Raw genomic sequence first — 14,273 nt, 5'->3', positions numbered from 1 at the left:
AAGCTCTGTCTCCACCTCTTTTTTTCAGATGGGTTTGTGTGTAAAAGCCCTAATCACCACCTCTCCTGTTAACGAGGCTCTTCATTAGCCTGACCTGCTGACTTTCTCAGACACACTCACCCACACACACACACACACACATTTATATATATATATAAACACACACCCCGTTACCATGCCAACCACATGCTGTTGTCACTCTTGGCTCTGGACATCTTTATCAGCTTCAGCAAGAAAGCTTTTGGCGTGGAGAGCCCTGCAATTGACGTCTTATCAGACCAATGCCCCAGAGTAAAAATAGAAACAGTGTGCGTGTGTGAAAGATCTGCATCCATCTCTCCATCTCATGACATTTACGAAGCACAGAAAAATCTCTCCATGTGTAATGAGCCGTCGCTAGTGTGACAGAACACGCCACACACACTCACACACGTGTTCAGATATTAATGGTGATTTATGCTGTAAGGGCAGGTATTTCATAAAAGCACATATTGGTCTTGTAGGTGGAATGTGTGTGTGTGTGTGTGTGTAAGAGCAGCTCAATCATTTTCAAATACATCTACACAACGTCTTTCCATTTGTTTGCTTCAAACAGCATGTTATTAATGTCCTAAATATTTTTATATGCGTTTTATTACTTTGAAATCCAATTTGTGCAAAAATGGGCTCATTCCTCATTTCAAGTGTGTGTAAATTCATCATAAGGATGGGGGTGGGAAAATTTTGGTACCTCACAATTCGATTTAAATCGATTCTTAAGGTCACGATTCTCGATTTTTAATCAAATTTCAATTCGATATATGCATGGATTTGATTCTAGTTTACTGTTTTGTTACTTTTCCTATTTGACTGCAGTAGACAGTTTAATAAGTCCTGAAGAAAAAAAATCCCGCTGAATTAAATGTGAACCTTGAAATGTATTTGTTTTTCTTCCCATTTTAGTCAACACAATATTATAAAGAAAAAATGCCATTTAAACTGACTGCAATCATAACACACATGATTGGCAGTCTTCTGTAATAAAGCAAGGCAAGGCACTTTTATTTTATTTTTGATATTAAAAAATAGGAACAAAGCAGCAAGTTACAAACAATAGGACAAAAAAATTAAATTAAATGACATTTTTTATTAAACTGAATAACCAAATGTAAAAATAAAACACTGTATAGTCTTCACTGTATGAATTAAATATAAATTGGTATTTTTTTATAACATTAATGAAAGACAGCAACAGTTTATGAGGCTGCTGTCCCTTTAAGAATGAATGCACAGATCTAATATACTGTTACATCTGATTTTCTCCAAACTGTTTATGTTCACATAGGACATAACAGACTGTGCTTACATGAATATTCCACACAATGTACATTTTGTCATAATTGTGTGTGTATTTGACCATGCAAGTGCAATAAGTTTCGCATGCATCTGAGAGGAAGCATCTGTTCTCACGCTTCGGCTGTGTGTCCGTCAGCACGAACACCGCATTGAGTTCTTTTTTGCGGCTTATTGCGATTAATAATACTCTAACATGTCAATAACTTCAAGCAGTACTGCGAAGTTAGAGAAGTGTAACACTATAAAAATCGATTTTTGAAATTTGTGAATCAATGCGAATCAGTAGAAGATAGAGTCACGATTCATATGTGAATCAATTTTTTCCCCCACCCCTACTATTTAGGCATACTCTAAAATCATGGATCAAAAATGGTTAGTGACATCACTAACACTACAAATTACTTAAACCCTGTCCCCAAGAACATGCAACAAAGGGGGCGAGGCCATGTTGGGCTGCTTCAGAGAAGAGGAAGAGGATTTGTAGAGTGTTGTCACCATGCTGTCATTTTACACCGGACCTGCTAGTCGATGAGTTGAATCAACTCCACAGCAAGTACATACATTTATCCACTGTTCAGAAACGTCTATAAGTTGTAACTTCTTCCTGATTCTCTCCATCAGTGACAATCATCACCATTACTGACAATCATCATTTTGGCTGCGTGAGATTCTCCAGCTTTGTTATTGTTGAGCAACCAAAGCGCGAACTGTTAAAGCTCCGCACTCTTCTGGAAAGGGGGCTGGGGGCAGCAGCTTATTTGCATTTAAAGAGACAAAAAAAAAGGGGGGGGGGGTTTGCTCACACCCAAATAGGGGCAAATTTGACAAGATAAAATAAATGATATGTGGGGTACGATATTTTTATAATTTTTATAAATGATATTTTTCACAGACACATTCTGGGGACAACAGAGACTTACATTACATATTGGGCATTATAGGTCCCCTTTAAGGTGTATTGTGTTCAGTTACTTGGCACCTCTGATGGATGACGAGTGAACTACACCAGTACTTACAGGTTAGACAATCATAACATGGGATTCAAAGGTCTTAAAGGTCAGGTAGCAGTAACAGTTTTTTATTCTAAGGGTCACTGAAACTAAATTAGGGCTCTTGCGGTAGAAGAACCCTTTATTAACTTTGTAAGTGGGCTTACAAAAAAAATTATAAATATGATCTCTTTAGAGTAATACGAAGAAAAAAATACTCTGATATAAATCAGTGAAGACAATTTCACCATCACTAAACACCAAAAGAATCAGATCTCCTGCAGGTGAGCAGAACCTGCCCATGGCCATAGCTGTGTGTGTTTGTGTGTGACAGATCTGTTGAAGAGGAGGATGGAGAGGCAGGTCTTCATCCTTCAGTCCATCAAACAGCTCTTGACAGCTCTCTCTGGACAAAGAGAGAGAGAGAGAGTGTGTGCATGTTATACGTGAGTGTGTGTCTCTGATAAGGGCCAGTGGGCTGCTTTGTCCTCTGGAGATAAAAGACCTGAAATGAAATCTGAAGACTGAAAGGACGCTGGCCCGCCCCAAGAGCTTAGAGCGAGAGAGAAGGAGAGGAAATGGTCTACTAGAGAAAAAGAGAGAGAATGCACAAGCATGTGAAAAAAAGGAAACGAGAAAGAAAGACAGTCTCAGGTACTTGTGGAGAGTTTCACAGCTTTTCAAAGGTCTATTGAACAGCAGGACCAGAGGCTTCCTGTTGAGTAGATCTGGATTAGACAACTGCTACACAATTTCTCTCAAGCCTAATGACAATGCACAAACTCATACAGAATATAATATTTACAGTAGGGCTGGGCGATATGGCTGAAAACTGTATCACAATATCAGTGTTTCATATCGGTCGATATCGATAATTATTGATATTTTTTATGACCCATTTAAAATAAGGACCAGGAGAATAATATATTACATTTAAACATTTTTATTTTAAACTTAACCTTCCTCTGATCATAATCCCCTCAGTTATTAAGACAGAAATGTCAACAACCATGGAAAACTCAAATAATTTAAATGTAAACATAAGTCTAAAGTCACAATGAACACTTAATTATCTCTTAACATTTAAGGTGCAAAATGTAAGAAATGCTTAATAAAGTGTAATAAAATAGTGCAAATAATAATGCAGCTACAGATGTTGTTGGTTGAATACGGCTGTGCTCCAAAGGGTGAGCGCGGCTAAGGTGGTACATCAAGTTCGTGGTATTACCAGTCTTGGCGGGGATGACGGTCTTGTATAATTTGCAGACGACATAGGTCTGACTACGGTCAGACTTATAATATCCAAAAAACTGCCATACTGGCGAGCTGACTTTTCCTCTTTTATTTACAATTTCCTCGCTCGCTGCGGCACTCATTTTCTGCTTATTGGTCGCCGGTTACTGAAGAGGAAACCAGCAGACCAGCACGAGACAACGATATGGCGCAACCAAACTTGATACTGTTACATGATTGGCTGTTAGCGCATCACTCTCTACGTTGCTAGGTTACCAGAGAGCGAGTGCCTTTGTTAATGCAACCAAACTTGCTTCGCAACCTCTGTTTTCTTCCGACGAAGAATAAAAAATATCGAACGTTTTATTGATATCGATCATCGCGATACATATCGTTATCGTTTTATCGCCCAGCCATAATTTACACTTGTCCTATAACATGACTAATTAGACATCAACAGCAATTACATGCCAGGGCTGAATTGAGAATGTCTTTTAAATTACAACTTCATTTTTAACTAGAAATGCAAAGTTTGTCAAGGTAATATTTGAATGTGAACTTAACAAAGCCTTGTTTAAAAAAAGATAGAGAACAATAGTATGATAAATAGAAAGAATAGTGAGAGAGATCAATTAAAAGAACAGCAGAGAGAGAATGATAGAACAATATATAGAGATAGAGAGAAGAATCAAACAAACAAGAGAACGAACAAACAATCTATCGATCGACTGATTGATAGAAAACCATAATACCAAAGTGAGAGAACAACAGCACAATAAATAGAAAAAATAGAAAAAAAACAACAACTGAAAGAGACTGATAGAGAAACTCTTAATGATACTTAATGATAGATACTGTACAGAGAATGACAGAACAGAACAATGTATAGAAATATAGATAGAGAACAATATATATATAGAGAGAATGACAGAACAAGGGAATGACCGACAGACAGATAACATTAGAACGACATACTGTACAGAGAATGCTGGAACGATATAGAGAGAATTATAGAATGATATATAGAGAGATAGAGAGAATGATATAGAGGAAGATACCTCAATCTATATTTAATACATGTCGATTGTTTTCAGGTGTGATGTTTTCCCTATGTGAAGGAGGAATGAGTCATTCTACATCCATCCACACACAAACACAACGGTGGGAAAATGAGTTGCAAAGGAATGAATGGATGGAAGGATAGAGAGAGAAATGAGAACAAAGGAGCAGAGTAGAAAAGACAAAAAAAATGGTTTTGTACAGGGACAAAGAGAAGAGATGTGACATTTACAGAAATAAAAAAAATGAAACCAGGACGAGGAAACAGAGTCTCCTGGGAACACTTCTCGAGAAGATACGAGGGGTGGAGCGCTTTGGGAAAAAAAGGGTTACAGAGAGAAAAAGAGGATATCGTGTGTATGTGTTAAGGTAGTGCTGATATATAAAAGCTGCTCCTTCAACTCTGACAGTGGTGAACCCGGCAACTGAGACCTCCCCCACTCTTCCTCTCCGCTCTCACATCACACACATATATCAAAGAGTCTCTGTGATCTGCTGTGATTCCTGACACAAAGAGAGAGACCGAGAGTGGGAACGCTCAGAAAGAGATGGGTGGACGACCACGCTGACTCTTGAACACATGGTAAAACATGCCCTGCTGCTCCGAGATCAGCTTATGAGACAAAGTCTTCTTCACCTGAGCAAAGAACCTCATTCAATATTCATGAGATTCTCCGCCTCTCCGTCACTGCAAACAGTCAAGCCACTTAATAGCTGCTGTGACTCAATTTCGCTTTGCGAAATATGATTGATTTTCTCTGAATCGCTCTTACATGAAAAACAGACAAGTGCAGAGCATCCTCATCAAAATGTAAATGACACTGAAGGGGATCCCAGAGACCACACATGCATATATACAGCCCACGAGCCCGTCAATCTAATTCCAACCTCTGACAAGCGTGCGACAGACGCAATCACGCAAGAGAAACCAGATTCACGTTCAGCTCAATTAGCAGCGCGTCACCATCGCCATGCCAACAGCGATCACTGCGCCGATAAGAGATAAAATGTTAGAATGATTGACAGCCTGTCAGCTCAGCTCATCTTTGCAAAATATTACTGTTATCAACGATAGACAGTTTTAACTCTCTTCAAAAGAGTCGTACGAGTTAGTTTAAAGATGCAATTATGGATCCAGAATTAGATTCCTAGGCAAATCCAGACTGTTTAATGTTAAATGAATCTAAGTGAGACAATCTGTTAGTTAGTGATAGTTTGACGGCTATGAGCAGCATGGCAGATCTTTACTTGATGGAATGAGTGAAACTCCTGGCGTCTGGAATTGAACGAAATTGTCTGTCAGAGTTCAGATCCAGATGAGCTGATGAGTGCTGTCCAGCCCCCCGATTCACATTCATCAGACACGCCAATCTCACTGAAGACCTCAGTGATACAGCTCTCTCAGAACCACTGAGAGATCTCCAGCTCTTCTTGTGGGATTGAGATGTGTGTTAAACATTCATTTATTATTCTAAGAGAGAGAAAACAAACATGGACAAACATGTGAGATTTAAACCTTTTGTTGTCAAAAGTACCAACTTCGGTACCAAGTCGGTACTGAAATTTTAAAAATGTGACAATACCAGCATTTCCCCCTAGCATTTTAAACGCTGTTGAGTGGACTCGTAAACACCTCTGATTGGCCATTGAGTTCACGTGCTCAACAGATAGGTCTGTGATTGGCTACAATGATCAAAGCACAAGAGCATTTGAAAGCACATGAAAGTGTTTTAAAGCAGGAGCATTTGAAAGCAGGCATCTATCAGCAGATCCGTCTGTCAGTGGATCCCTTATATATCCGCTGATAGATGACTGCTTTCAAACACTCCTGTGTGTATCGGTGAACGCGCTTGGTGAAGAGCATCATTGATGTCAATTTACAACATGTTTTTCAAGCATTGATAACCAATCACAGACATACCCGTTGAGCGCGTGAACACAATGGCCAATCAGACGTGTTTAAGAATCCGCTCAACAGTGAAAACTAAAATTTCAGTACAAACTTGGTATCGAAGTCAGTACTTGTGATAACAATAATATATTTAAGAATTTTCCCCCAACATTTTTTCATATTTCATGATATTTTGGCAATTACTTTGGCAATTTCGTACTTGTATTATGATATTGGCAATATCATGCCAAAGAACTCAAGGAATCAGCTGACAGGAATGTGTAGTTTCTCTCTCTTGGCTGCTGTAGGGAAACAGCCGTTAGTGATGCTCACTGCATTAGAAATTTATAAGATTCGCACTGAGAAGATGCCAGCTCTTGTTTAATAAGAAAACAGTTCCCCACAGACTAAATGCACATTTCCACTGCCTAATATTTACACACTCCTTGATCAACAGACGGACAATAGGTTTGCACTCAAAACAGACAAACACGATTTATAATTGGGCAGCTGTGTAGACCTGGACGATGTCATGACCACTGTCCCTCCTGATACTGAGGCCGTCCATTTTAGTAGAGACAGCATGTTGGATAAAACCTTTCGGAGGACAATCCGTGATCTAAACGCCACTGGCTTTTCCAAAAATAAGACCTTGCAAAGTCCAGCTCATGTTGAAGAATAACAGAGCAGGAAGTGGAATATTTTCCAGGCTGCTCATTGTGGAATTCAATGCAATAACACGAAGAAAGCAGGAGCAGATTTCCTAGATGTGTCAAACTTTTCAAAATACACTAAGCTAACCCAGATCGCATGCGTGTAGATCAACACGTAGCTTGGACATTTCATTTCATTGTCTGTTAATATCATGTATTTCCTCCCAAGTACATGTAAAGTAGATCTCTCTGATGGGATATCTGGATATCAAAAAACAGGGATTTGCTAGGGCATATTGGACGGGTCAGTAAGCTATTAGAAGATAGAGCACACATATACAGAATAAGCCAGGAATGTAATATGTTTGCACAGGGATATATTTGATAAACCAAACGCACTGTGGACTCAGCATTTCTCACCGCTGGCCTCAATCTGAGAGAGTTTAACCTGTGTTAAGGTCCCTGATTCCCTCCCACAAGTCTGTATATTTACAGCATATACATTAGCTCCAGGAGATTAAAAGGTTAAAGTTCACATACTATGACGACTGAGAAGCAGTATTTTCATTTCCTGGGGAGATGGCTCCCCGAAACTGCCTCTTCCTGTCAGATCTCTCTAAACACCCAGTTTAATCGTAACTGGGCTCCAGAGGATCTGGTTAGGGATACAAAAACATCATGCTGATGCAAAGCTGAGTGAGGCCTAGTTTTATCCCTTTTGTTTCAGGGTCTATACCAATTTCAAAAATAGTATTCTATATATACACATATTTACATACACAAACATGGACACACATACATATACACAGTTATCAACTACAACATTACAACAACTGACAGTTGAAGAGAATTAACATAGATTATATCACCACAATGGCAATTATCAAGTGCTGGGATATATTAGGCAGCAAGAAAAAAATCAGCTCTAGAATTTCATGTGTTGGAAGCAGGAGAAATTGGCAAGCTAAAAGATCAGAGTGACTTTGACAAGGGCCAAATAGTGATGGGTAGACAATGTTTCATCTCTAAAACTGCAAGTTTTGTGGAGTGTTCCCAGTAGTGGTTATCACCAACCAAAAGTGGTGCAAGGAAAGATAACCGGTGTCGGGGTCATGGACGCCCAAGGCCCATTGATGTACGTGGGAAGCGAAGGTCTGTCTTGTCTGATCACAAAGAAGAGCTACTCTAGCTCAAATTGCTGAAAAATGTCATGCTGCCCATGATAGAAAGGTGTCAGAACACACAGTGCATTGCAGCCGCTGATTGGTCAGAGTGTCCATGTTGACCCCGAAAGTGCTACAATTTGCATGTGAGCATCAGAACTGGACCATGGAGCAATGGAAGAAGGCTGGCTGCCAACGAACCCGATCCACCTACATGATATTAGGTGGTTTTAATGTTGTGGCTGATCAGTTTGTGTGTGTGTGTGTGTGTGTGTATATAATATAATATATACACACACACACACACCAGAGGTTGCGTTAACCGAATTGATGGGTAATAATTGATTATGATGGAATTTTTACGATCCTGTCCATCAAAATGACAGACAGTGCGACAGTCTAACGCAACTTCTGATATATATATATATATGAGTACACATTTAGTACACATATAATACATACTGTATAGTACCGTGCGAAAGTCTTAGGCCACCATTAGCTGTTTTAGCAATGATATGACCATATAATTATTTCTCTCTTTATTAGAATATAACCAGAAAATACAGATTTTGTATGCAGTATTACAAAAAAACAAAACAAATTACAGCTTTTATAGGCTAAAGTGGCAAGTATTTATTGACCTCCCCGTACACTTAAGCAATAGCAGGAACCAGCTCTCTTAAACCTAAATGGAATGGAAAATGAATGGAAGGCCAAGAAAACTTTCAAAATCTGATGAGAAGTTTCTCAGAGTTTCTTTTTTGAGAAAATGGAAGAAGTCTAGGAGGTCACACTAAATACTGATTTTTTCTTTTTTTTTTCTTTTTTTTTTGCCTTTTGCCTTTTCTGTACATATTTCCTTTATTATCTGTTTGTAACATTGCTAAAACAACAAAGCTGGTGATGGCCTAAGACTTTTGCACAGTACTCTATATATAATTTGTATTTATCAATTAATGTGATTGGTTAATTAAGAAAAAGAAGAAGAAGAAGAAGAAGAAAAAGAGTAGCATGCTCCATTTTAAAAGGGTGTGCAATTAAGCAATCAGGTAATATGTTTTTATTTGATTAATTCCTTTAAAACTATTTCTACTTATGTTACATGAATTTTGTTGTTTTCAATATTACATTAAAGGTGGAAAAAGATCTGACGATTTTACTTTGTTACTTCATTTTTTACATCTCAAAAAAAAAAAAAAACATCTCAAATTTTTACAGAGGTGTATAGACTTTTCATACCCACTGCATATATTAGAGGATTATATTTGAAATCTCAGTTGGTAAGAGAACGAGAGAAATGAAGGGAGATAACTAAAGAGAGAGTGTTTCTTATAAATGACAGAGCTGAAAATGCCCTGCTCTTGATTGTGGATCTGATCATCTTGTTCTCTATAATCAGTCTGAATGAAAGCAGAATATCAATGACACACCTAACAAAGCACTCACACACAAATAAATACTGTAATATGCCACAAAGTTATCAGACTCAAACAGACAGCCACACACACACATACACACACACACACACACACACACACACACACACACAGGCTGGGGACTACATTGAGTCCAGGGAACGCTGATCCAGGTAAGCAGATTACAGACACACACAATACCACCTTCTGTTCGTCTTCCAGGAACAATCCCGTCCTCTGGAGCATCCAGGAAACACACAAAACAAAACCTCATCCATGGCCAAAAATTCCTAACTCAGCCCAACACCTGCTCCTCTCTCTCTCCTTTTCTTTTCTCTATGCTGCTCAACAATAAAAGTCATAATTCATGCTCTCTGTTGATCAAACCGAGACGCTGTTACTTTTACTTACATCATTTGAAAATCACAAAGTTCCAGCTGTAATCAGACGCCCGTTCTGAAGCCTGTTGAGCAGGACCATCAGCATCCGTGACGTTACACCAGCTTTCATCATCCCGGCAGACTTTTATATTCAGGGAAATTGGGTGAGCAAAAGCAGCAGAAGTTCTGCCATGGGAATTACAGGTGTGACTGCGCTACTGCGTCTTTTATTGCGATGAGAAAAAAATGCGTTCTTTGAGAAAAACGCGCTTAAAACAGGTGAACAAATGTAGTAGCAATGTACTGTAAAGAAAACGTTGATGCGTGTAGCATTTAAAGCAGAATGATGGGAACTGCACTTCTGCCTTCAGCACAGCATTAAAAGTGCCCTCCTACACAAACAGCCAAAATAAAAATCTAGACTAAACCACCTCTTGCCAACATCACGTCAAAAACACCTTCTGTCAGACACTAGCAGGGTGTTTGACAGGGAAATGAGGGTTTGGATTACACAAGTGTTTTAGATGTCACACTGAAATATGTGAATTACTGCAGTAAATAGAGAACAAGAGAGAGAGATGCTGCCTTCAAATCCTCCTGGGAACTTCTTACATAACAGTTCAGAAATCATAATTATGTGATACGCATTCTTTCTATCCATGTATCTATCCATGTATATATCTGTCTGTTTGTCTACCCATCAGTGATGCGCGGGTCAATGTATAAACAACCCGCACCCGACCGACGTTTTCAACTAACCCGCCCGCAACTCGGACCGCAAAAAAAAAAAGGAAAATATTGTACCCGACCCCGCTTCCTGACCCGCATTTTTTTAAAAGTAGTAAATGCTCATTGTAGCGTCATTGGGCCATAGACGCCCCCTCCCATACGCCCCCCATCAGCCTCCCTGGCCAATAATATCCATTAATCCAGCCTGTGGAGGAGAGAAATGTTTCAGGACCTGACGTGGTGCGCTCAGAGGTGCAGCGGCGAGAGCAGGCAGTTCTTGAGGCGGCCCATCATTTTCCATTTCAGCTGTCTAGATGCATATTATTGATGAATGCGATGTTTATGTTTCGACCCTGCTTGAAGAATTAATCAGCAGGTCAACTGAGAGAAGGCCCTCTTTTGGAAAAGTGTGAAAGCCCTTAGGAGCGCAAACTGTTCTTTTTCTGAATGTTGTATGATATAGCCTAGTGTTATGTAATAAAGGCTTGATTTATTCATTTATTTCGTTTCATTTTCTTAACAATTAAGATGCTGCATGTGTTTATCCAGTCTAATCGAAGTGTGCGTCTCTCCCCCGACTTTCCCAACAAAAATCCCGCCCCCTCTCAGAAAATACATAAAACTGACATTACTGAGCTATATGCGTTTAAAAGTAGCCTATTAAAATGGTACAATGGCATTGCTCAGTTCAACGTGTTGGGAAATCGGGCATTTTGTCCCGCGTCAGCATTTATTCAAAAGTTAATAACGCTCAACATTCAAATGGTAAATAAGGATTTCCCACTTGTATTAGCAGGCTTAGGCTATTTCGCCACGTGAATGCCCAATTGAAGCTCTCACAAACACAAAATGCAGTGATAGAATATGTTAATTAAGTAGCCTATTTATTAACGCATTTTAGACGAACAAAAACAGGTAGGCTAAGCCAAAGACTGAGGCTACAATATCCATAAATAAATGTTCACAAATACCCATGAAAGTAAAACTGAAACCTTTAGTAAGTAAAACTGAAAATTACAAAGGTTTAATTGGCATCTTTATTTCAAACGACCCGACCGACCGCGACCCGAATATCATTAAAAATATTTTTGGATGACTCGTAACCGCGGGTAACCGCGGGTGACCGCGGGTGACCGCAGGCACCCGCTCATTTTGGATCAACCCGCGCATCATTGCTACCCATCTATCCATCTACATGTCTACATTTCTATCTTTCTACTTGCCTGTCTGTCTATCCATCCATCCATCCTTCCATTTATATATCTGTCTTCAAACCTATCCATCTATGTCTATCTATCAGTCCATCCATCCATCCATCAATCCATCCATTTATATATCCATCATCCATCCATCCATCCATCCATCCATCCATCCATCCATCCATCCATCCATCCATTTGTCCATCTTCCAACCTAGCCATCTATCTGTCTACCTATCAGTCCATCCATCCATCCATCCATCCATCTTCCAACCTATCCATCTATTTGTCCATCCATCCATCTTCCAACCTATCCATCTATTTGTCTACCCATCCATCCACCCATCCATCCATCTACCCATCTACCATCCATCCAACCATTTTCCAACCTATCCATCTATTTGTCTACCCATCCATCCACCCATCCATCCATCTACCCATCTACCATCCATCCAACCATTTTCCAACCTATCCATCTATTTGTCCATCCATCCATCCATCCGTCCGTCCGTCTGTCCGTCCGTCCGTCCATCCATCCATTTATATATCCATCATCCATCTATTTGTCCATCCATTTGTCCGTCTTCCAACCTAGCCATCTATCTGTCTACCTATCAGTCCATCCATCCATCCATCCATCTTCCAACCTATCCATCTATTTGTCCATCCATCCATCTTCCAACCTATCCATCTATTTGTCTACCCATCCATCCACCCATCCATCCATCTACCCATCTACCATCCATCCAACCATTTTCCAACCTATCCATCTATTTGTCCATCCATCCATCCATCCATCCATCCATCCATCCATCCATCCATCCATCCATCCGTCCATCCATCCGTCCATCCGTCCATCTTCCAACCTATCCATCTATTTGTCTATCCATCCATCCATCCATCCAAACTTTCAAACAAGACTGTCAAACCAACATTCAAAGAACGTCTTTCTTCAAGAATGTTATTCAAAATTTAAATAATTTTAATTCTGCTTCCTTGCATTCAAATACAAATTGCAATTCTTCAACCTGCTTGGAATTATTGAAATTCTGAATTGCACACAACCCTGTTTATTGTTCAGATAGCTGTCAGATAACTTTCTCTACCAACTCTCCATCACAGTGGTTGGCCTGAAGGAAAAACCTGTCTGTAGAGATTGTTAAGCTAATGCCCACTACAGTGCCCCGAGTGGCCATGCTAAAAACGCAATGTGTACTTGATGCACTGTGAATTGTTCTGAAATATTTTAAAACAACATGTAAAGCATATTTAGGGATTATAATATTTCCCACAATGCAACTGTCAAAATCACCTTTTCATCTGAAAATGTCAGGTAAAAATTTACTGGATTTAAGATGTTTTGTCATCACTAGCTGTCTGAGTTCCTCAGGAAATGTACACCTCCTCACATGTAACGCCACAAGTCTCACAATTACTGTTAAAGGCAGCTGAAAAAGTATGTTTGAACATTAAATCCTGAATGAATTTCTATGAAAAATGCAACAACCCAACTAAAACATTCACTGTTTCACAATGTGAACGATATATAGTTTTAAAAATAACATGCAATAAATGTTGGTTTGTATGACGCCATGTTATTGCAAACACAGTGTGTGTTCTGGCAGTGCGAGGGCCGTATGGCCTTTGGGTATTCACTGTAACGGCACACAAACGGCTCACAAAAGCAACCAGCAGAGCCCTGATGAAAATCACACCATTACATCTGTAATTAACAGCATGAAATCCTGCCACAAAACCCCTTCAATGTCTGAATAACATCCCTGATCCATGCGCCCACAGGAGAGCCAATGCACGTTCCCACAATGCACTGGGGCAGCAGGACTGATGGAGCTTTGGAGCTCAATTTCCAACACAATCATCCTCATTTCAGACTGAAAATGCCAGAGAGATTCTGCTGCAGTCTCTTTAGTGAAAAGAGAGAGAGAGCGAGAGAGAGAGAGGGAAAGAGGAGGGGGGTGGAAGAATGGAGGCGGACAAAGAGCGTCTTTTAACAGCAGTTTAACAGTCACCTGGAGGGCATGAAGGACACGGGAGAGAAAGGAGACAGTATGTGTGAAAGAATGTGTGTGAAAGATATGCACCCTCATGATCTAAAATCACACACATTTACTGGCTGTTTTAAACACATTCAGTCTCTTTATCCCTCTCTCTCATTCACACACTTCACCTTTCCCTCTCTGAAATGTTGTACAGATCTCTCTTTTTTT

The 14,273-nt window shown here is 39.6% G+C and overlaps 1 protein-coding gene across 13 annotated transcripts in view; it reads right to left on the bottom strand.

The window, feature by feature from the left end:
• Positions 1-14,273, bottom strand: part of msi2a (musashi RNA-binding protein 2a) — a 206,924-nt gene that overhangs the window by 70,105 nt on the left and 122,546 nt on the right. The gene's annotated exons all lie outside the window — the stretch shown is intronic.

The sequence above is a fragment of the Megalobrama amblycephala genome, linkage group LG2 (genome assembly GCF_018812025.1).
Source record: "Megalobrama amblycephala isolate DHTTF-2021 linkage group LG2, ASM1881202v1, whole genome shotgun sequence".
NCBI classification, from domain to species: domain Eukaryota; kingdom Metazoa; phylum Chordata; class Actinopteri; order Cypriniformes; family Xenocyprididae; genus Megalobrama; species Megalobrama amblycephala.
The sequence above is the reverse complement of the archived record's forward strand: the minus strand, read 5'-3'. Positions and strand labels throughout refer to the sequence as shown.